This window comes from Sturnira hondurensis, unplaced genomic scaffold (assembly GCF_014824575.4).
Source record: "Sturnira hondurensis isolate 20B ecotype Veracruz unplaced genomic scaffold, ASM1482457v3 Scaffold0022215, whole genome shotgun sequence".
NCBI lineage: Eukaryota > Metazoa > Chordata > Mammalia > Chiroptera > Phyllostomidae > Sturnira > Sturnira hondurensis.
Window position 1 is genome coordinate 4,400,346 of NW_028094846.1, and position 22,607 is coordinate 4,422,952.

General features: G+C 45.2%; 1 protein-coding gene across 8 annotated transcripts in view; it reads left to right on the top strand.

The window, feature by feature from the left end:
• Nucleotides 1-4,584: 4,584 nt before the first annotated feature.
• The window catches only part of PRRC2C (proline rich coiled-coil 2C), an 80,819-nt gene continuing 62,796 nt past the window's right edge, over nt 4,585-22,607 (top strand). For all 8 annotated transcript variants that reach the window (XM_037035098.1, XM_037035101.1, XM_037035105.1 and 5 more), the window contains exon 1: nt 4,585-4,809. The gene's annotated coding sequence lies outside the window, so the exon portion shown is untranslated. The remainder of the gene's footprint in view (nt 4,810-22,607) is intronic.

The following is a 22,607-nucleotide window of genomic DNA, read 5'->3' on the forward strand; positions in this document are numbered from 1 at the left end:
GGCTGTTCAATGCTTTGAGAAGCTTTTTCTCAGTTCTCTTCGTCACGGCTCCTCTTCCTTTTTCTTCTGACCAAGACTGTGTGCCCCACGAAGTTACCAGCGGCCTCACTCTTAGAGCACTGTGCGACTAATTCCCATTTGCAGCAATTAGCTCACAGAGACTCAAAGAGATATTACTGAAGTAACGTTTAATTAACCCCAGCAGAAATAAGAATGGAGACTACAAAGAAACAAAATCTGAACCAGGCATGAGCTGCTGATTCTCCGTAACACATGAAATTCTCTTTGCCATCAGCAGCCTAAAAGTCATTCAAAATCCTGAGCCATTGCCACCAAAGAAAAGGACTGCCCCTCATATTTCTCTTAATCGCTCTGGAGCAATAAAAGGTTTGAAACTGGGTGGTTTCATTCACGCAAGGCATATACAATTGGTTGGGTGGCAAAAAAAATTTAAAGTAAAAAGTGCCTTAAACTTTAAGACAGGTAACGGGCAGCAGCCAGAGTTACAATTTTAGAGGTAATTCTATCCATTAGCAATATCTTCCGCTTCTATTTCCTGGCCTAACACATTAAGAAATCTCCTGTTTTGTATCTTCAGTTACTGCCTGGCTCATTTCCTTTGTCCCCTTTTCTGGGCCACATTCCCCAGACCCACCCCATCTCCTTTTGGTCTCTTGACCTTTTATCATTACTCACTTCCTGTCTCAGGTAAACTTCCAGCCTCAGGGGCAGCTGTGAGCCTGCAAGGCTCCTTGCTCTTCCCCCTCCCTTCTTCCCAGATACTTCTCATTAACAACCCCACAGCCTCTTGACTTGGGGCCACTGCTCCAAGGACTTGGTTTCCTCCTCTCAGCTAAGAAAATTTGGGGGAGATTTCAGGTGGACGGTAAACCTCATTGACATAGAACCTGTGGTTAACAAATAACATTTTGGCCAACAAGTAGCTATGTACTTTTTATTCCATTATAAAAAGGGGTTATTGAGATAATTAATAATAGACTGATAAATAACAGGTAGTTATTCTACTTTAGAGATGATGTAATAATAAGATAAATAATAGGTAGTTATTCTACTTTTGAGATGATGTAATAATAAGATAAATAACAGGTAGTTATTCTACTTTAGAGATGATGTAGTATTTTGCATCTAACACATATAATAAATATATAATTTATTATATAACTTTCTGCAAATTGGCCAAGGTGATTTTTCAAAGCACTGGATTTTTCAAAGCACTATATTTTTTATCTTAATCAGCAAAGTTACAATCTGTTGACATTCACAACAGAGAATACATTTTCATACAGTATTTGGGTATTATGGTATTTATTACATCAGGCATATAATGTTTCACAGTTTTACTAAATATGATTTGCTGCAGCATTGACAAAAAGAAACCAAAATTGTCGCATGCACATAAACCTTTAATGAAGCGTTACTACTAATAAAACATGATGCCTTCATCGATTCTTTTTTTTTTTCACTTAATACAGGCCTTTCCTGCTTTCCTGAAAATTCACATCACACCGCTTTGCTTTCAGGAAAGACCTACCTTAGCACCTCTTTTCTAACCGAAAGAAATCTGAAGAGGATCTTCACTTTGAGGACAAAAGGGCGAAAGGTGAAAACGGTGTTCTGTCGCGACACGTTTGGCAGCGAGGACGATAAAGTCAGCGTGCACCAGCAGCGAGGGCGGCCATGCGGAGCTCCTTTCCCAGGAACCACCGCACTCAGTGTCTCAGGTCCAGGCTTCCACCACACTGACCTGAGTCTGTGAGCATCCCTGCTTCATGCCCATGGATCCCATGCATCCGTTAGCAATGTGTCCCAAGGTCTTAGGAAAGCCCAAGAGCGCTGGTTAGGGTATTTGCTTAGCAGAAAACTGGTTAATCAAATAATTAAGCATATTTGATTTAGCAGGTTATCTGGGGGGTCTGGGAACACTTAAGATTTTGTCCATGTAAATGAATGGTGATTGCTTCTTCGCTTTATGCCATGCTTACAGAAAGTTTCATAAGAACACTCTAATTTTGGATATTGGGGAAACCTATATCCCATAAATAGGTTTATGGGATAGGTTTGGTGCCTACAGGTTTATAGAATAGGTTAATAAAATACAGGTCTATAAAATAGGTTTGGTGCCTACAGGTTTATAGAATCAATCCCAATGAGAGGGGTAGAAATTCAATAAAACCATTAATTAACTTAACAAGGCTGGGCAATCACAAAGCAAATAGGTCATACTGTTTGGGTAATCCCTTTGTTTTCAGTAAGAAACTCGTCTGCCTGAATTTATATCCTCAAGTGATGTTGATGATATTACACTAAAATTATTGTTTAAAAAGCAGAACTGGAAATTAACCTGCCATGGAAATGTTTTGTTATGCAAATTTACTTACCCTGAAGGAGTTACTAGGAGAGGTGCAAACAAGCCATAGCAAAGTAAATTTTAAAAGAATATTATTTGACTTTGGACACTGTACCAATAACTAGCAATTTCCCCCAAGATACTGGAAATAAGGGAAATAACACTGCTCTGAGGAGTGGCAGGAAATCCTTGGATTTAACATACACCATAGATAATTCATAAAGTAGACAGTTACTATTCACCACACACACCCCATGTTCCAACCCGGTATTACAGCTGCTCACCTACAGAGGCCCTCACCTCCCCACATTGCACTTGCCTGGAAAAACCCAGCGGGGGGAGTGGGGGAGGGAATCATCCCAACTCTCTTCTCTGCAGCTGCACCAAAGAGCTGCCCACTGCAGGAGAAATCATGTAAATCACCGGGACAGCACAGTTTACACCCATAATCACAAATGTGCAAAGTACTCTCTGCAGAGCACGCTGTCCAGGCAGGGCTCTTCACACTAGCTTTACCTGCTCACTCACGGAGTAACTTTGGGATCCTCCTCTCCTCAGAACCCCTACACAAAGAGCCCGAAAAGCAGACTGCCTTGTCCCCCACTTCACTGAAATAACAGAAGCCATCAGCAGGACTTTCCTTAGGTCCCCACCATCAAATCATCAATGGTCCCTAGAGCTGTACCTACTTCTCCTTCAAAGACGGATGCTGGCTCTGCGCTCTGGCCGCACCCACAACCTTCCCGCGGACTTGCCTCCCTCAGCTTCCATCCCCCTGCTACATAATTGCTGCCCACCTCCTTCTTCTGAGTTATTCCCATCATCATCCAAACATGACCATCTGTTCCCAATGCTTTAAACCGCCTCTCTTGACCCTACATTCCTTTGGGCCACAACCTTGTTCCTCAGGCCCAGCTGAATTCAAACCCTGGAAAGACCTGTTTATCTACTCCCCACTTTCTCAATATCCATTTTGTTCACAACCATTTGGCTTTTTGACCTCATGGCTCCAACCAGAACTTTTTGAAACAGGATATCAGCCACCTACCTACCTCCCCATTGCCAAGTACAATAGACACCCCTGGCTCCTTTTTGGCTTGACCTCTCAGCAGCATTTCACTCAGCTGACTGCTCACAGCTACTTGTAAAACTCTCCTCTCCTGCCTTTTGTGACATCATCCTCTTTGGGTTGTCCAGTTTTAGGCTTCATTTCAGTGCCCATTGCTAAGCGCTCGGCCTCCTCCTGACCTGTAAATACTTATGTCTAGGCCCCTTTACCTTTCTTCCCCCCACTCTGTCTCTGAGTCACACAATTTTTATCACCTCCCACAATTTTTAAATACGTGTCTGTGAAGCCAAAATCTCCAATACCGACCTCCCCTCTGAGCTAGAGACATGGCAACGGCCTACCGTTGGACAATGCACAAACATCTCAAATTTTAACACATCGAAAACTTATTTTCCCCCATTTTTGAGTATTTAATTTGTATTGCTCTACCAACCGAATGTTTTGTTTTCCTTTCCCATCCCCATAGTCTCCGTAAACGTCAGTCATCCACCGCGGCTATTCGAGCCATAAATCTACACGTTGTCTTTGACACTTTAATTCACACTCCCCGCCACCCATCGAGAAACGATCTCACACACGAAAGTATATTCTCGCTCCAAATATATACCACACCTGGTCTACTTCTCTCCATCTCCCCTGTAGGAGTATTTTCCTGCTCGTTAATATTATTCTGAATTTAATGGCTTCAAAGTATTACGTAATATAGATGTTTCATAACGCATTTACGTCTTTATCAACGGGCAGGTTTGGGTATTAGGAATGTTGCCCGTGTACCTTTCTGAAAAACATCAAGGTACTGTCAAATATGAAGATGAAAGGTTATTCAGTTTCATTTTGGTTCATACTGCCGTACTGTGGCGAAGCAATTCACACACCGATCCGCCACACACTGGAGTGCTCGCTCTCCTTCGGTGAGGCATAAGGACCTGTAATCGCGGTCTACCCCAGCGTTCCTGGACTCCCTGACTCAATCTTCACGGAGCCTCGGGAACTCCGACTGCGGGAACTCCCTCCGCCCATCAGGTGGCGACATCGCCTTCCGCCGGGGTAGGGTCGCCACGGAGGCGTCACGTGATCCAGCCGTCCCTGCGCCGGAGGGCGGTCTTTGCGGAGATTGCCTTACGTACGCCGCGGCATAACGTCATACGTAGGGGCTGGCTAGCCGCCATCTTGCTTCTTTTTCTCGCTTGCTCCCAGCGTTTCGGGCGGCAAGCGAAAGTGCTTTGGCGGTTTGTCCATCCGCAGCTGCGGCTCTGCCAGTCCTGTGGTCTTTCAGCCACTCCCTGCGCTTAGCCCTCCCCTTCCCCTTCCCCGGGTCAGGGGTCGCGGAGACCCTCGAAGTACGCACATACTTGCCTTGACACCCTGGCCGGTAAGAAAAGCAGCGCGGCGGAGGGGCCGCGATCACCGCGGGCCCCATCGGGGCGGGCGGGCGGGCGTGGGAGAACCCCGACACTCGGGAGCCGCGTGGGGAGGGCCTGGGGCCCGGGCATCCCGTCTTTTTTCTGCGGCAAGCTCCCTCCCCTTGCCTGGGGAAGCCTCGGCCTCCTGTTCGGTGAGCGGGAAACCGGAGTCAGACCCGCCCCATGTGGTCTGCCGCGGGAGTTCCGGACCCGCCGGCCTCTCCCACCCACCCGGGCCGGCTTGGGAACGGCGCGCGTGGCCGGGGAGGCGAAGGGGGTTTCCGTCCCGTGGGGTGGGCGAGTGCGCGGCCTCTCTCCAGTGCCCCCCGCCCCGACCACTCCAGGGCTTCTCCAGGGCCTTTCCTGCACACTCCTTTCGCGTGTGAGTGTGTGTGTAGCGTGGGGGGAATTGCAGCGAGCGGGGTCCGGGAGATGGGGTTACAGACCTGACTCGGTAAGAGGCGCACGGAGGAATCGGGACCAGCCCTGCTTCCGCTAGGGACGCGTGCCCCAACTCCCGTGGAGGGTTCGCGTAGGCTTTCGCACCCTTGGCCTCTCCATCCCCTAACCTGCGTGGTCAGTCCCACTCTGCGGCTCCCCCACTTTGAGTTACCAGCAGTGTTGTCTATGTTACCGGCAAGGCCCACTGTAGGGCTTGAAGAAAGGGGCAGGGGGGCCAGTGATCACGGATAAATTCTTCGTTGGCCCTAGAGGAATGCGTCAAATTCCTGTAAAGGGATGTATATTTGTTTTGACTTGATTTGAGATTTCTTTGGGAGATTTCTGACATGCCCGATGTTTGCTGGCTTCTGAAGCCACCCGGATTTCCGCATTGGCTGTTTTTCAGCCTAGGCTCATAGATTCTTACCTCGCTAGGTCATTTGAAATTGTACTGTAAGCGGCTGTGCTGTGGGATTTCATTTGGAATGCACTAGAAGCATCAAGATCCTTGATTGAGTGCTCGATAGCTTATTCCTGCAAATAAAAGAGATACTTAAGCGCCCACCAAGCCTACCTCTCAAAAGTGGACTTACCCTCCTCTCTTGGTAATTAAGATGCTGCTCCGACTGGAGCCATTTTTAGGTGTGTGTCTCAGATGCACTGCAGCATCTTTTCTGACCCCCCTCAAATGCATTGATCTCCTAAAACCGTAAGGAATAGGTTGAATTTGAATTTTGTCTTTAGCAAATCGTCAGATTGTCTCTCCTTTTTCTATAAAGGACTTTTCAGAACACAGGCTTTTTACTTTTAATAATTTTGGTCTTGTGAGCTTATAGATGTGGCTGTTCTCCCTCCACTGTCAGGTTGGCCTTTTTCTGTGTACTGAACACAGCAATCAGCCCTTCACACGCATTACCCTTTCGAATCTACAGCAAGCCTTTGAGGGAGGTGCTGTTTATTATCATTCCCATTTTACAGATGAGGAAGTGAAATCTGAGAGGTGGAAGCAGTTTGCAGTAATTGGTGGTGCTGTACAGAATCCAGGCTGTCTGAACCCAAGAGGCTGCTCTGAGTCTAAACCATCAAACTGCTTCCCTGTTCCATGTAATTTCATGAACTATGGAAACGTTAAAATACAGCATTATTAACCTCCTGTTTGACTTAAGTATAGAAACACTGTTACATGTAAAGAATGGATTATAGCCATTTTCGGAATGGAGTAGGAGCTCATTTCTGTACCCTTTTCTATTTAAAGGCCAGTCGAGTGAAACTAACTCTACAGTATGACAGATAAAATTTTTAAGTTTTGTGATTTGGTCTATATTATTGATACAGTATTTCCTCATCTATAAAGTGGAGATGATAATAATGGCGTCTCCCCGGAAGGCTTGCTGTAGGATTAACAGATAATGTAGGTAGAGGATTTATTACTGTGCTGAGTAGGTAGTAAAAGGCAAGTAAGTAATGGAGGGAGAATGGCAGCATATTGGCAAAATACTCTCTCCCAAGCAGTAAGGGGAGTCTGCCCAGAAAGTATCCATCTGTATAATATGAAAAATAAGAGACATTTTTTGAAGAAGGTACAAGATACAAGAAACATTGTACATAGGACAATGACCCCTCAGTCCCCTTCAAAGTAGGCACCTTGGGACCTCACACAGTTCTCCCAATAGCCATCAGCTGCCCCATCGTATTTTCCCAAATCTCACTGACAGTCTGAAATCTCTTTCAAAGGTGATTTTAGTTTCGGGAAAAGCCAGAAGTTGCAGAGTGCCAAATTTGGACTATAGGGGGCTAAGACACCTGGGTGATTTGATGTTTTGCAAAAAAAACCCCCACAAAAACAAATTCGGCCCTGGCTGGTATACACGGGCATGCAAACCAAAGGGTTGCTGGTTCAGTTCCCAGTCAGGGCACATGCCTGGGTTGTGGGCCTGGTCCCCAGTAGGGGACATGAGAAAGGCAACCACACGTTGATATTTCTCTGCCTCTCTCTCTCTCTCTCTCTCTCTCTGTCCCCCCTCCCTCTCCCTCTCTCCTTCCCTTCCTCTCTCTCTCCCTCTCTCCTTCCCTTCCCCTCTCTCTAAAAAATAAATAAATAACAAACTTGGCAGCAGATATGATACATGAGCCCGTGTGTTGCCTTGATGGAGCTGCCAGTCACCAGTTGCTCATAGCTGAGGCCTCTGAATCATCCAAACAGTTTCCACAAAGGAATGTTCAACCTTAATGCAAAATTTGATGCAGGTTCATTGTTCTTCTCACTCAGTCATTTTGAATTCAGTGGCCACACAGTACACTTGCTCACTCAATGGTGTCTACTGCTCCCACTGACTAGTACAGTGAAGTCTTCATTGTTCACGCACACGCATTCCGGTCCACTCTGCTTGGCTGCCAGGTTATGTTGATGTTGTGCAAACTCTTGTTATATTTTGGCTGGACTTTTTCTGGACAGGCCTTGTATTATCAGGAGTATATACTCTGGAAATTTAAGACCTAGATTTTATGTTCTCTTTTTTATTAAAGACATTTTTTCACACTTCTGTGCTGGATTTTGTATCTTAAAGATTTCTTCATGCTGTACAGTCTGACTCTGTAATCACTATATTACACATAGCTGAAATACAATAGTCCTGGCTCATTCCAGTCCATCCCCACCCACCCCTACTCCATCTCACCATCCTTACTGGTAAAATGTCTTTGGAGAGTGTTATGTCCCTCTTTCCCTCTCCAGTGGTTTCCTCCAACCACCTAAACAGTGCTTCAGTTTGTAAGTCAGTTTAATGATTTGCATAAATATCTGTGCCATATTTGATGTGTAAGATAAGGGCTGATCATTGATACAAATGTTACACAGATTGGTGCAGAGTCCTGTTGTTCTAGTGAATGACATCTCAAAATTGTCTGAGTTATGACTAAGGAACTTCCAGTAAATTGAGATTTGTCACCTTATAAATAGGGTAACACAGTGAAAGCTTATCTCAGTCTGTTAACTGTAGCTTAGAAGTCCTGAGAATTAGTTTACTGAGTCACAGCATTTTAAATTTCTCAGTGGTGCCATTGATAATGTCAGTCAAGATGTCTGTGAGTAAAAGTGTTCGCCAGAGAGGGTAACTTCACATTTTCTCTATGTTTCTAAATGTTCTATAGTATGTTTCTGCTAACCTCCAGAAAGGCTAAATAGATACCGACCTTCTGCTAGTTGTATTTCTAGTTATTTTGCTCTAGATTAACAGAATGCCAGTCATGTTTTGGGACTTGTGTGTGCATGTATTTGCTCCCAAGTCAGATCAGACAAGCACTGTTACAGAGTTTCAACACTTGTCTGGTTGGGAGACGAAAACTTGGATATGGTTAGAGATACTTAGAGTCTGAACACGGAGTAGCGATGAAGTTGCTGGTCCCTGTGGTGCTGCTGGTGCCCTGCGTCTCGGGGGAGAGGGGGACGCGGGGGGCGTGGCACGGCTGGCATTTGTGGAGCCTAGCTGGGATTGAAGCACTGTTGGGTGTTCTTTACAGAGCACATCATCTGGTAATTTTCTCTCTAGTGGTTTGTATTCCAGATCTGGTCTCTTCCTTTTCTAGACTGTGTCTGTGTCCCCATCCCTTTGCTTGGTGGGTGGCGCATACCTAGAGGTTACTGAGTGAACAAGACTAGGAGAGAGAATAGACTCACAGCCGAGGCTCGGCTGCTGACTGTCTCCGTGGAGCAGAGGAGCCCCCGTGGCTTTTCCTCCTTTGCTGCCCATCCGAATAGCATCAGAGCTTTCAGATAGTGGGTGTACTGTGCGTCGTGAGGTTCTTTAGAATCAAAGATTCTTTTAATTTTGAAAGGCCCAGTAATCTGAGGAAATGGCTTTTGGTTCCCTCTGCCAAGATGTTCAGTCTTAGGAATGAATGATAAAAGTTATTGTGTGATTTTTTTTATTTGTACCAGAAGATAAAACTGAAGATGATACAAACAGGCAAGGGAAATTTGGGGCAGAAACCCCTTCTGTGGAAAATTGCCCGTGATACAGATCGGGGGCCCAGTTGGCTGCACAGGTCGAGAGTGACTGCCAACACTAATGTTTGCTGAGCGCTCACCATGCCAGGCAGGCACTGAGCTACGAACATTTGTAGATGATCTCTTTCCGTCTGTACGGTAGGTTTAGGAGGGGGTTGCTTTATCCCCACTATACCAGTAGAAAACTGAGATTTAGAGAGATTTAAGTAATTTGTTCAAAATTACTTAGCTCCTGTGTGGGATTCAGATCACTGATCCAGAGCCCGAGTGCCTAACTGCTGTATTCCATAGGTGTCCCGGCGGCCAGTATTTCTCAGACGGTTTTTGCTTTGTCTTCAAGTCATCTGTTAATGTCTTTCTTTAATTCAACTGAATGTCTTTTAGTTAAAAGAAAATTTTACATGATTATTTGGTTTTACAGTTTTCCCCCAACATGTGTTAAAATAAATGTAATTTTAAACATTACTCTGTGGACCACTTACAATCATTATAATATACCATCAGCAGTATTGTATCCCACTCTTTGGGACATAACTGCTAAGACGTGAGTGCTGGACAGGCCCGGAAAACAGTTGGAACTGATGAAGGCCAGAAGTGATTAAGCCTAGAATGGACTAAATTCATAAAACAGGAAATAGCAGCATTACAGGAAGAGAGAGAGATCGGAGGCATAACTACATAACTGGGACAAGCATTTCCACGATGAACTGCGAAGTGGAGTGGGTTTATTTAGACAGAATTATAACAGGATGCTGCAGACAATCTATGGCAAGAAAAAGAGAACAAGAATGAGTGAGGGGGGAAGTCCCTAGTGAGATAAAGGTTGAAGAGAATAATCTGAAAAGTGGGGTATTAGAGCCGGTTGCAGCAGAGTTCAGAATAATACTGTATATGAGAGATGGCCTTTGGATTTGGCTGAGAGGTCCTTGGTGACCTGAAAGAAGTCAGGTCAAGCCCTGGCTGGTATGTAGGTCAGTGGATTGAGCACGGGCCTGTGAAGCAAAGGGTCACCGGATCGATTCCCAGTCAGGGCACATGCCTGGGTTGCAGGCCAGGTTCCCAGTAGGGGACCCATGAGAGACAACCACATATTGATGTTTCTCTCCCACTTTCTCCTTCCCGTCCCCTCTCCCTAAAAATAAATTTAAAAAAATATTTTTTTAAAAAATAAGTTAGGTCAAGTCATGAGGATGAAAGGTTAAGCAGGGAGGATTGAGTAGTGAGACCTTTTAATTTTTAGGTGTGTTGAAACTCAAAATGAGCTCTGGATTTGGAGCTTAAAAACTGAAGTTTGGTCAACTGTTAACTGGGCCAGTGACTTGGCCTCTTCAGGTTTTAAATATATTCATCTGTGAAATAAGGAGACTACCTTTTCCCCAATCAGAACATTGTTTCAAAGATCCCATTGAGTGTGTTTCCATATATCTTTTGAATTTAATATTCTTTGATATTGTGCAGATCTTGACCACATTTAAAAAAAGAGAGAGACCATGAAAAATAGGAGGTTTAAGGTAAAGGGGGCAAAGGTTCTCTATGGAGTTGGAAGATCCCCTCCAAACAAATCTTGAGTCTGCACGGTAAGAGACGGATGCATATGTTGGTGGAGAATGGGTGTCTGGAGGAGTTAATGATTGAGCTTCCTCTCTCCCTCTTTCCTGGGGAAGGATCTGAAAGTGCAGGGCTGTGGTGTGCAGCTGTGCCGTCTGGTCTGTGCGCTGCACGGAGGTGCGGGGCTGGAGGGGGCAGCAGACTGAAATCCCCTCTGCAGATTGCCTGTGTCCTAGCTGGGGCTGGGGGGGCGGGGCTTGTGCCTCCACTTCTCTCGGAGGTATCAACCCCCCTCCAGAGGAACGCCTGTGACTCCCCCCTGACTCCCCCGGGAGGACAGGGTGCTCTGTGTGCACGCGGGCCCTGCGGGCCCTGTGGAGGCCGGCGCTGCTCCGCAAGGCTCCTTAAGGAGGCACACCAAGGAGGTGCTCAGAAACACATCAGAAGCAATTTGGAGACTGGAGAAGTGATCGCTAAGGAATGAAAAGCTTAGAACTTTTTCCTGAGAGTGGGTAAATAATAGTTGGGCAATACGGAATTCCAGTTTACCCAGGGCTGTTTTGAAGATGGGTATTATAGCTTATTAAATATTTCTAGTAAATGGGAAACAATATATTAAATGTTGTACATTATCAAATTTTAAAGAGAGAAGGAAAGTATTATCTTCAGAAATCACTTTATAAGTTTTCAGTTCCTATTAACATTCAGATTATTGGCAGTATGGCCAGTGTAGGTTGGCCTGGGTTTTAAATAACTGGTTTTAATGTTAGATTGAAACATTGTAGATCTTAATTGATGAAGCACATTGTGGGAGGTATAGGACTGCTTCTGAAAGTGAGGAAAGTGAAACAGAGGAATTTTACTTTAAAAGCAGAATAAAAGGTGACTGAGATGAGGCTTTGACAGCGAGGTGGAGGTTGGTTATGTTGCTGTGTGAGTGCTTCGACCAGGGGACGCTGGATGTGCTGGTGTGCAGGTCTGTGAGTTTCAGTTTGTATAGGCCTGCAGCCCACACCACAGCTAGGGCAGAGTGTAGAAAGATGAAATATCACCCAGTTGTAGAACCAGTCTTCTGACATTTTGGAGGCAGAGAAAATCTGTCTTCTGCTGAAGAAAGAACTGTGGGGTAAGGATTTAACAGGCAAGAATAGCCTACATGTATTGATTGCATGTTTTCCTGACCAGGAAATAAAAATTGTTCAGTTATATTATTCTATCATGACACAAGAAAGAAAGTGGGAGAAAGAAAGAGATGGGTAGTGGGTAGGTGTCCCTGGATAGCTCCCCCCCCCCCCCCCCCCCCCCCGGCCCGGCGCNCCCCCCCCCCCCCCCCGCCCCCCCGGACAGGCAAATGTCAGTGGTTGAGGGATGAGCCAGCCCTTGGTGGGGAGGGGTGCTAATCGATTCTCTACACTTAGAAATCCCAGCTGAAAATTCCAGCCTTTACAGGCGGCCCTTGAATTACCCATTCCAGTTTCTACGGACCTGAGCCCTTCTCCCCTTCTAATTGGAACTCCAACAGATTTCTTTTACACTGTTTTTTTTTTTTTTCAAATGACAGTGTTTAATGCTTTTGCTGCAGTGCTATTTCTTGTAAAGGCATCCAACATGTGGTGTTCTGAGTTTTATCATTACAGCTTCAAGTGTGATCTTAACTTTAGAGTCACTAATGATTGGTGATAGCAATTAGAAATGGAAGTGACCTCAGAAGTTGACCAGTTCAACCTCTTACCCAAAGTAAGAATTATCTTTTAAGATATTTCTGACACAGGGTTAGCTTGCTTTTTTTAAAAAATGCATCTGGTGATCAGGAGGATACTATAGCCAACCTTTAATATTTGTGTCTTATTTAAGATCTTCCAAATATTTGATGTCATACTGGCATTCCAACCTTCTCACTTTCCCTTTACCTATATCATCTGCACTAGGATTTGGCTTTCTTTTCAGAGGTTTGTTTTGGGGTATGGTGTTTGTTTGTTTGTTTGTTTGTTTTTAGGAAGTTATGTATCTGCAAGCATTACTGTGTCTCTAAAAGAAGACAACAAGCCTTGGGGAGGGGGTACAGCCAGAGGGGGGGGTGTCCAAGTATCTCCTAGAAGCGCCCTTCTCACAGTTCCTCGGGGCGTGGGACGCAAACTCTGTGCCTCAGCAAAATCACAGATCGCTTCACTTCACAGCTCTTTGGGTTGCTTGGCAATTGTGAAGGGAGAGAATGCTAGGAATTAGTTTTAAGATAACTTGTTTATACCTATGGATAAACCGAACAGTAAGAAAATTTTTTCTTTGTATCCAGCTTAGTTTGTTTTTAATATTTGTCTTAATGAAGCCCAGGTTTGAGCACAATATTGTAAGCATTGTGAGGGGAAAAAATACACCACAATATTCAGTGGAATTTGTACAATTCCAGATCTGGGCATTAATGTTCTCAAGTCACAAGTCTTACAAAGTACAGCTGTGACAATACTGCCTGTCCCTGGCTCTCCTATTTCATGTTAGCAGGCTGGGTCCATGTTTGTGCTGTAGTTTCCGAACTCTGGCTGCACGACTGTTCTTCCACCCAGTTTAACTCTCCCTAGCATTCCAAGACCTTTGCAAATCTTGGAGTCATTGACTGCATGTTACTCTCAAGTGTAAAATGATTTTCAACTTCACATATTCTGTAGTTCTCATTCGCATTGTATTTAAGGAGGTGTGTGTGGAAACTAGTACTTTGGTTAATGAATGTCTTTAATTAATCTAGTGATATCTAGGGGGGGAGTTCTTTTTGTGAACTTTTTAGGGAGTTTGTATTTTGTGAGCACTGCCTGATTGGCCTGCAATTCAAAGGAGTGTGGCATATTTATCGACTATTTGTTTTAAATGGAAAATGTAGTTCAAATTTGAGTGATAAACAAAATGCTCTTTTTCTGAGGTTAATACATCTGTCCCCCCTGTTTGTCATGTCTGGCTGCTGTGAGAAAATACCACAGCCTAGGTGACTTAGACAATAGTTTATCACAGATCTGGAAGTGTAATAAATCAATTTATTTACCACAGAGGCTGGAAGTTCAAGATCAGGGCGCCAGAAGTTAGGTTCCACCTTGCACGTGGCCTTCTCTCACCCAGCAGGGTGGCATCTCCTCCTCTTACTTAATAAGAGCACTGACCCCCCGCGAGACCCCCACCCCGTCACATCATCTGAACCGAGTCTTCTCCCAGCAGTCCTGTCCAAATACATCCATCACACTGGGAGTTAGGGCTTCAACATATGGATGAGGGGAGCACAATCTAGTACATAGCGCCCCCCCTTTTCAGTCTGTAGTGCATTGATTCTTACAATTTTTTTAGTTTTCATTTATTTATTTTAGAGGGGGGAGGGAGAAAGGGAGAGAAACATCACTGTATGGTTGCCTCTCATGTACCTCTTGTTGGGGACCTGGCCTGCAACCCAGGCATGTGCCCTGACTGGGAACGGAACTGGCGGCCCTTTGGTCTGCACACTGAGCCACATCAGCCAGGGCTGATTCTTGTACTTTTTAATTATACTTCAAAATGACATTTCTACAACAGATGAAGTACTTTCGTTAATAGAGATTAGAGATGATACTGTATTTTGTTGATATGATTTTTTATCCTTGATATTTTACTCTATTGCAGCACAAGTTTTGATGATAAAAACTTGAATCTCCTAGAGTCTCTTAACCCCTTGATGTGTTATTTATTATGTACTTTAAAGGCTTGGTGTTATCTCTTCTATAGTGGAAATTGAATTCTGACTTTCATAAGGTTTTTATCTCGGGCGCTGGCTTTGGTGTCAAGCTCGGATTTAATCGTGGCCCCTCATTGTTGGCTGAGTGAGTTGGAGGCGGGTGGTTTTACTTCTCCAAGGTGGTTTCTTTGTTGGCAAGTTTTGGTGAGTTGGGTTATGAGCTCTTATTCCCAGTCCGACACTCTTTACATTATACTCCATCTCTAGAGCTTTATTTTTTTAAATTGGCTTCAAGAGTAATTGGCATTACTAAATTAGAATGTATAAAACTTCAATTCCTCCTTATGTTAAAATTGGGGAAAATGAATATCAAAGATTACTCAAGGTCAGGGAAGATGGCTCTTTGAAATTGAGGAAAGGAAGGTGTTTGGGTGAACAGATAAGCTTTTTCCAAAAAAAAAGTTTTTTTAAGAGAGGTTTATTGTTGCCCTTATTTATGCATTCATTGGTTTATTCTTTTACATGCCCTGACCCGGGATCGAAACCACAGCCTGGGCTTATCTGGACAACTCTTTAACCAAACTACCCAGCCAGTGCCAAAAAAGGGAAAAAAAACAAGCCTTTCTCTTTTGGAATAATTTTAATCTTACAGGAAAGTCATGAAGCTAGTACAGAAAGTCTCACATTCCTTCATCATGTCCTGTGTTAATAGTTCAGCACATTTATTCCATCATTCTCTGGGTGTTCCTCTACATGTACACATGTAGTCGGTCACACAGTGTGTGTGATTAAATTGAAACCACGGGCTCCTGTGCCTCTAACTTTTCTCTTTCAGAAAAAGTGTAAGTGCGCCTTCTCCTATTGCAGCTGCGTGAATAGAGCAACCCATGGCGACTTGACTCAGCAGGCATCAGTGATCACTCTTGTTAGACCCTCCGTTTGTCCTTGTTGAAGCTGCCTGTCCCTTCCGTTCTCTGCGTTCTCTCCCACCCTCCACTTCCAGGACAGGCTCCTCAGACCCATCCCCTGGCAGCAGCCTCTTCTCCCTGGCTTGTCTCACGCCTCTGCTGCACCAGCACAGCTCTCCTGCCTTTCTCACCTCGCTCAGTGCAGCCGCCTGGTGCTTCCCGCGCTCCCCTGCCTGGACCAGGAGCTGGCCGTCCAGGGAGAGTGTTCCAGCCGGCCAGACCCAGAGTGCTGAGCGCCCTGCCCTCCAGCTTCCGCGGAGTCTCTGTGCTGCTGGCCAGTACCGTGTAGGCCATCTTTTCTCCTGGCTCTTTGCAGACCTTTTCTGGACTTCTCAAGTTTCCGGATGTGTTGCCTGCACTCTGCCGATGCGGACAGTGTGTCTCTTTTTCATGTTTCTAGTAGCACCTGATAATATAGTAGGCACCGAGTGATGTTTGAGTGAGCAAATGGGGGAATTCAGCATTCTGAGTTTGTAGTTCTGTTGGAAGTGTTAAGTTGTTTTCTATTTCACAATTAAAAAGGTATGTCTAAGACTTCCGCCAAGATGGAGGCATAGGTGGAAACACTGTGCCTTCTCCCACAACCGAGTTTGATACAACAAAGGTTTGGAGAACAAAGACACAGCCAAAGAACAGAAAATTGAATTATACGGAAGTCCCACAACAACGAACCGTTCAACCAGGACGGTAAGAGGGGCGGAGCCAGCAGTGAGCAGGGTCGGGCAGGACAGATCCCCCAACCTAGGCCCGCAGGCAGCCTGGACACAGTCAGGGTGCGGGGCAGACTGACCGCGGTTGCACATTCACGCACAGTGAGACAGACCACGCAGGCCCCAGGGAGCGAGGGCTGACGGTGGTGGCACACTCGCATGCAGTGGGACGAAACGCTCGGGCCCCGGTGACGGTGGCAGCTGTGGCACCTGTGGTGGTGGCAGCAGGAGGCCGCAGGCGGGACGCCATTGCTCCTCATTGACCCCGCCCCCACATACAGCGTCACAACCCAGCGACTGAGTTGCCCTGCTCTAGTGAACACCTAGGGCTCCGATCCTGCCACGGAACAGGCACGAACAGCCCAAAAGATGGCACAAGAAGAACTCAAAGTCCCAGAGCCAATAACTCTAAGTGACCAAGAGATTGCCAGCCTCTCAGATGCACAGTTCAAGACACTGTTTCTCAGGATGCTCACAGAACTGGTTGATTATAGTCACAAATTAGAGGAACATAGTCACAAATTAGAGGAACATATGAAGGCTAAACTAATTGAAATGAAGGGAGATGCACAGGAAACCAATAGTGATGGAAAGGAAACTGGGACTCAAATCAATGGAATGGACCAGAAGGAAGAACAAAACATCCCACCAGAAAGGAATGAAGAAATGAGAATTCAAAAAAATGAGGAGAGGCTTAGGAACCTCCAGGACATCTTTAAACGTTCCAACATCCGGATTATAGGGGTACCAGAAGGGGGAAAGAAACAGCCACGAGTGGAAAACATATTTGAACAAATAATAAAGGAGAACTTCCCCAGTCTGGCAAAGGAAATAGACTTCCAGGAAGTCCAGGAAGCTCAGAGAGTCCCAAAGAAGTTGGACCCAAGGAGGAACACACCAAGGCACATCATAATTACATTAGCCAAGATTAAAATGAAGGAGAGAATCCTAGAAGCAGCAAGAGATAAGGGGACAGTCACCTACAAAGGAGTACCCATCAGACTGTCAGCGGATTTCTCAAAAGAGACCTTACAGACAAGAAGGGGCTGGAAAGAAGTATTCCAAGTCATGAAATCCAAAGCCAAGATTGCTTTATCCAGCAAAGCTTTCATTTAGAATGGAAGGGCAGATAAAGTGCTTCTCAGATAAGGTCCAGTTCAAGGAGTTCATCATCACCAAGCCCTTATTATATGAAATGCTAAAGGGACTTATCTAAGAAAAAGAAGATGAAAAATACGAACAGTGAAAGGACAGCAAACTCACAGTTATTGACAACCACACCTAAAACAAAAGCAAACCAAGAGGACAGCTAGATCAGGAGTGGAACCATAGAAATGAAGATCACATGGAGGGTTAGCAAGAGGGGAATGGGAGGAGGAGAAGGGGGGAGAAGGCACAGAAAATAGCATAGATGGTAGGTAGAAAATAGATAGGGGGGAGGGCAAGAATAGTGGGGGAAATATAGAATCCAAAGAACTTGAGACACGTGGTTATAAACTAAGGGGGGAGAATGGTGGGGGAGGGAGTGTGCGGGTGGAGGGGAGTGAAGGGGGGGAATAGAACAACTGTAATGGTATCAATAAAATATATATTAAAATAAAATAAAAAATAAATTTTAAAAAGGTACGTTCAAAGATTGTAGTTTGAAGGAAGGTTTGAGAACTACCTCACCGAAGCAGTGAGCCAGAGATGAGACGGCCCAAGCGAAGAGCACACAAAAAGGGGGGGAGGGCAGCAACCTGTTCGAGTTTGTATAGACGAGGGGCAGGAAGAAAAGGAGACTGGAGGCATCGGCGTCACAGAGGCCAAAGAAAACGGCTCACGAAGAAGCTCTTTACTGGGTTTGTACAGGACGGCTGACTCACTACTTGGTAGACATGCCTCCTTTACTCGTTCAATGAGATGTTTGTGCGGTATGTACTGTATTCTGTCTGGGAGTGGCTCCAGTTTCTTTGTAAAGTTAGCTGTTCAAGTCAGTGGGGCACTGTACTGTATTTAGCAGAGGAACTAAACTCTCACCCCAGGAAAAATGAGGAAAAGGAGGAAAACACAACCTCGGTGGGTGCTTAGAAGTCCATTGTGGTTAGAACCATAACTGTCTTTTAACTGAATTTACCAAGTTGACAATTTGCAATTTTTTTTTTTGCCAAATATACTAAATTTTAAGTATGGCTTGAAATATATTCTGCGTCGGATACTTTTGAATCCTTTTGTGATTGATAAATGAGTAACCTTAGACTCATAATTTTTAGCACTGAAGGAATTTTGGGGGTCACAGCTTAATCAACAATCTGCTTTAGAAACACTGACTTTTTCCTTTATTCTATTTTTATCTTAACGTTATTTGCCCCCAAAATATCTGTTTACAAAGTAATTAATTGTTCAAAATCTGGAAAATGCAGATGAACATGTTTTGGTACACCTAATTTCAATGAAAGATGCTGGTTTTTGTTTGTTTTTTACCAGAATTGCTCAGTTGGCCACAGAACCTTGAATTTAGGAGTTTGATTGCTTTCTCTTCCCTTAAACAAAAAAGGGGGTATGTTATTCAGATGGCTTTGATTTTGCAGTTACCCTTGGTTCTTAATGATTTTAATTTTTGGACATACAGCAAGCAGAACAGTAACATTAAAAGTATTCTTAACTGACATACAAATAACAAGGAACGTTTCAAAGTTAAAAGTGATACAAGAAGAGGATGGAGTTCTTTGGTCTCCTTCCTGTAACATCCTTGTTTTGAACCCAGAAGGTAGCAAGTTGAAAAGAAACGTTCCTATTGACCTTACTATTTCAAAGGTTTTGAATTACTATTTTATGTAAATTATACAATTCTCTTACTTAAGTTTGGGTCTGCTGAATTTAGCCAAGCATTAACTCAGCTGTTGAGATTTTTTAAAATTAGTTTTTGCCTACCATGTAGAATAAATTCAGGCCATGCTGCGTTTCCCAGACTGACTACTAGGTTCTGCTAAATCTGCCTTCTGCCTACTCTGGCTTTCTCTGACTTCCCCTCTGCCCCTCAGGCCTGACCTCGTCTACAGTGGCACTTCCTTCTCCCAGAACATGGCTGGTTTGCTTTCTCGGTGCTTCTCTTGGTGTGTCTGTGCTGGAGACACTCGGAGGGGGCTTGTCTGAGAACACCGCTGCCAGCCCAGCCCAGCCCAGCCCAGCAGTTCCGGTTTCATTGGTCTGGCCTGAGGCCTGGCCTGGAGCGTCTCCTACAGTTTTCCTGGATGAGTCTGTGCAGCCTGGGTTTTTCCATCCCATCCAACTTCTCCTTCCCCTGTTTGCTCTCCCTTTACCCAGTTAGGTTTTCCATTCCCATGTTTTTGTTTACTTATTTATTGTTTGTTAAGAGTTCCATGAAGACAGGGTGACCGTCTGTCTCCTCACAAGCTGACACCTGAAGGAGCATTTGACTGTTAGTTCTCAACCCAGTTTGTTTGTAGCTGTTGTTGAACGACTGTGTTACTGAAGCAGGGGAGGTCCTGTGCCGGCCCTAGAGGACGGCTGTGCTCCGTGGTGTTGCAGAGAATGCACTAATTACTCAGCAGGCCTGGGGACGACCTTGTTTTCAGTGAGGCTTTAGTGTCCAGGCACAAGAGCACACAATCTGTTGTCCCTTGGAAACAGTGTTGCATATGTGTGGGTACAGTTCCCAAGCCAGCACTCAAAAGGAAGAGGCATTGCCAAACTTGCAAGCACGCAGCTCTGAAGGTGTGGGGAGGGTTCACGACGATCCTGTATCTGGTCTCCGATCCTGTCTCTGGTCTCCGTTTTTCAGCCACAGCGACATCATCTGTGCCTAGGCTGTTGCAGTCTGTGATGTCTCTGCATTCCACTCTTGGCCCCTGTCACCCATTCTCCACCTAGTAGCCAGAATGGTACTTCTAGCCTGACAGGCACAGCTCTCTGCTCAGGACCTGATGGTTCCCCATTGCTTTCATGGGGAAGGGAGGGAGAAAGAGAGGGAGAGAAACTTGTGCCAGACAAACACTGATCGATAGCCTCTCATACACCCCCAACTGGAGACCTGGCCCACAACCCAGGCATGTGCCCTGACTGGGAATCGAACCTGCAACCTTCTGGTTCCAGATGGGCCCTCCACCCGCTGAGCCACACTGGCCTTTTCCTCAGAGAGGCCCCACCCTCCTCCAGAGAGAGGAGAGGAACTGGGGGTTAAATTCATAGCCCATGGCCAGTGATTTAATCAGCAGCACTATTAAAATCCCTGAACTCCACTGGTTGGGGGACCTCCTGGCGGTGGAGAGCCCCATGGACTCCTGTGCTCAGGACCCTTCTGGGTCTCCTCCTGCACATCTCTTCGTCTGGCTGTGTCCTTGATCACCTTTGTGATAAACCAGTAATCTGGTAAATATCTTGTTCCCCTGAGTTCTGTGCGACGCTCTACTAAATTAACCAAACCTCTGGTTTATAGCCAGCCAGCCAGTCAGAGGCCCAGGCAACACCTTGGGCTTTCAAGTGGCATCTGAAGTGGTGGTGGCAGCGATGATCCCTTTTTAACCTGTGGGACTTGATGCCATCTCCAGGTAGATAGGTGTTGGAATTTAGTTCAATTGTAGGACGCCCAGCAGTTGGCCAGAGAATCTAAGAATTGCTGGGTGTGGGGAACCGCCCCACCCCCCACACCCCCAATGACCAGAAATATCAGAAGGGAACTAGCATATTAAGAGTATAGGAGACATGTGGGAGTAGTGGTTTTTTGTTTTTGTTTTCTTTACCCAAGGGAAGAGGGATGCGAGGGAGGTACACAGCTTGGTAAGACTTGAAATTGCAGAAAGCAGCAGCCCTGATAGGGAATAATGAGAAACAGTGTAGTAATAGAGGCAGTATTGAAGCAGGAAATGTCAGAATCAGTAAGGAATCGACAGGTAGTGTTTTTGTTCCTGGGGTTGTTGATAGGAGAGCAGTTTCAGGTTCTTGTAGCTACAGAGTTAACCAGCAGATACAGCTAGACGTGCACAAGTGAGTCCATTGGAAATGAAAAGCAAACCTATCTTGGAAGAAGGGGGCACTCAGAATCGACCTGGGGAGTCTTCCGGCCCCCACCTGCGTTCCTGCTCAGTCCGGGAACCAGGGGCTCCCTTCCTCGTTTTGTGCCTGTACGTTACTGCTGTCCTTCCTGGTGTGGGTCCCTGATTCTTTGACTCATCTTAGGCATTCAAACAGGAATTACATTTAAAAAATGTTTTTATGTAAATTATACAGAGTGAAGCTAAGTCTTGATGATGGTCCTTACTGTGAATGGGCTGTATTCTTTTGACATTGCCCTAAAAGGAATCTTTCTTAAAACTACATAATTTTATTTAATGTAGTTTTACATTCCTAAAAATAATTTTCATTTTTGAACTGGTCCTTGGCTTTTCTCTCAAGTATATGTTGAGTGAAGTTTAAACCTGATCGAGTGTTTCAGGGTGTCTCCCAAGATTTTTCAGAAGTGAAACACCAAAAAAAGGTAGTAGGCTAAATTAAACTTTGGCTTTACGCTAAAAGTATCTGCTCTCTTTTTTTCCCCCAGATTTTACTTATTTTTAGAGGGGGGGAGGGAGGAAGAAAGAAAGGGAGAGAAACATCAGTGTGTGGTTGTCTCTTGCACAGCCTGCAACCGGGGACCCTGCCTGCAACCCAGGCACACACCCTGACTGGGAATCGAACGGGCGACCTTTTGGTTCTGTTTTCCTCAATACATTGACTAGTGAACATACACTGTGGTTGAATAATCTTTCCGTGTCTTTGTCCATGTTGTTGGTGAACACTGTCAACAAGGACAGGTTCTGGGAGTACAGCTCTCTTCACTGTCTCGTCATTATCAGCACCCTTGGGGTATAATTAATTACATTCTTCTGCGTATGATAGCAGGCCGTCTGTTTACGAGGGCGGTTTTAGCTGTAGTGAGGTGTTTCACGGTGTGTCTCAAGGACAAGTGGCTTACTGTGAATGTAGGCTTGGAGCGCTGAGTGTTAACTGGCTGTGTGAGGAGGATGTGGTCTGGTGTCATGGACTGACCCAAAAGCCTTGATTTTTGGATCCAGTCTGTTACCTCTCAATGTTTACTTCCTTGTCTGTCAAATCAGAGTGCTGACTATATCATCTGGTTTTTAGACTGAAATGAGATGATGTGAAAATTGTTGATAAATTAAGTGGAATCACACAAATGTTGAGTATGGCAGTTGGTGTGCGTATAAAACCACATCCTGCCTGTGATGCTGGTCCTGCAGTGGACAGATGTACAGTAATTGTCATGTCCTCGGGGCCTGCTCCTCGACTCCGAATGCCTTTTGCAGGATGTACCTGTCTTGCACCAGCTTTAACTCCTGTGCGTCTGCGTCCATGGTGACCTCTTGGTAGAATTCACCACCTTCTGCCCTGCTCCTCCCTGACAAAC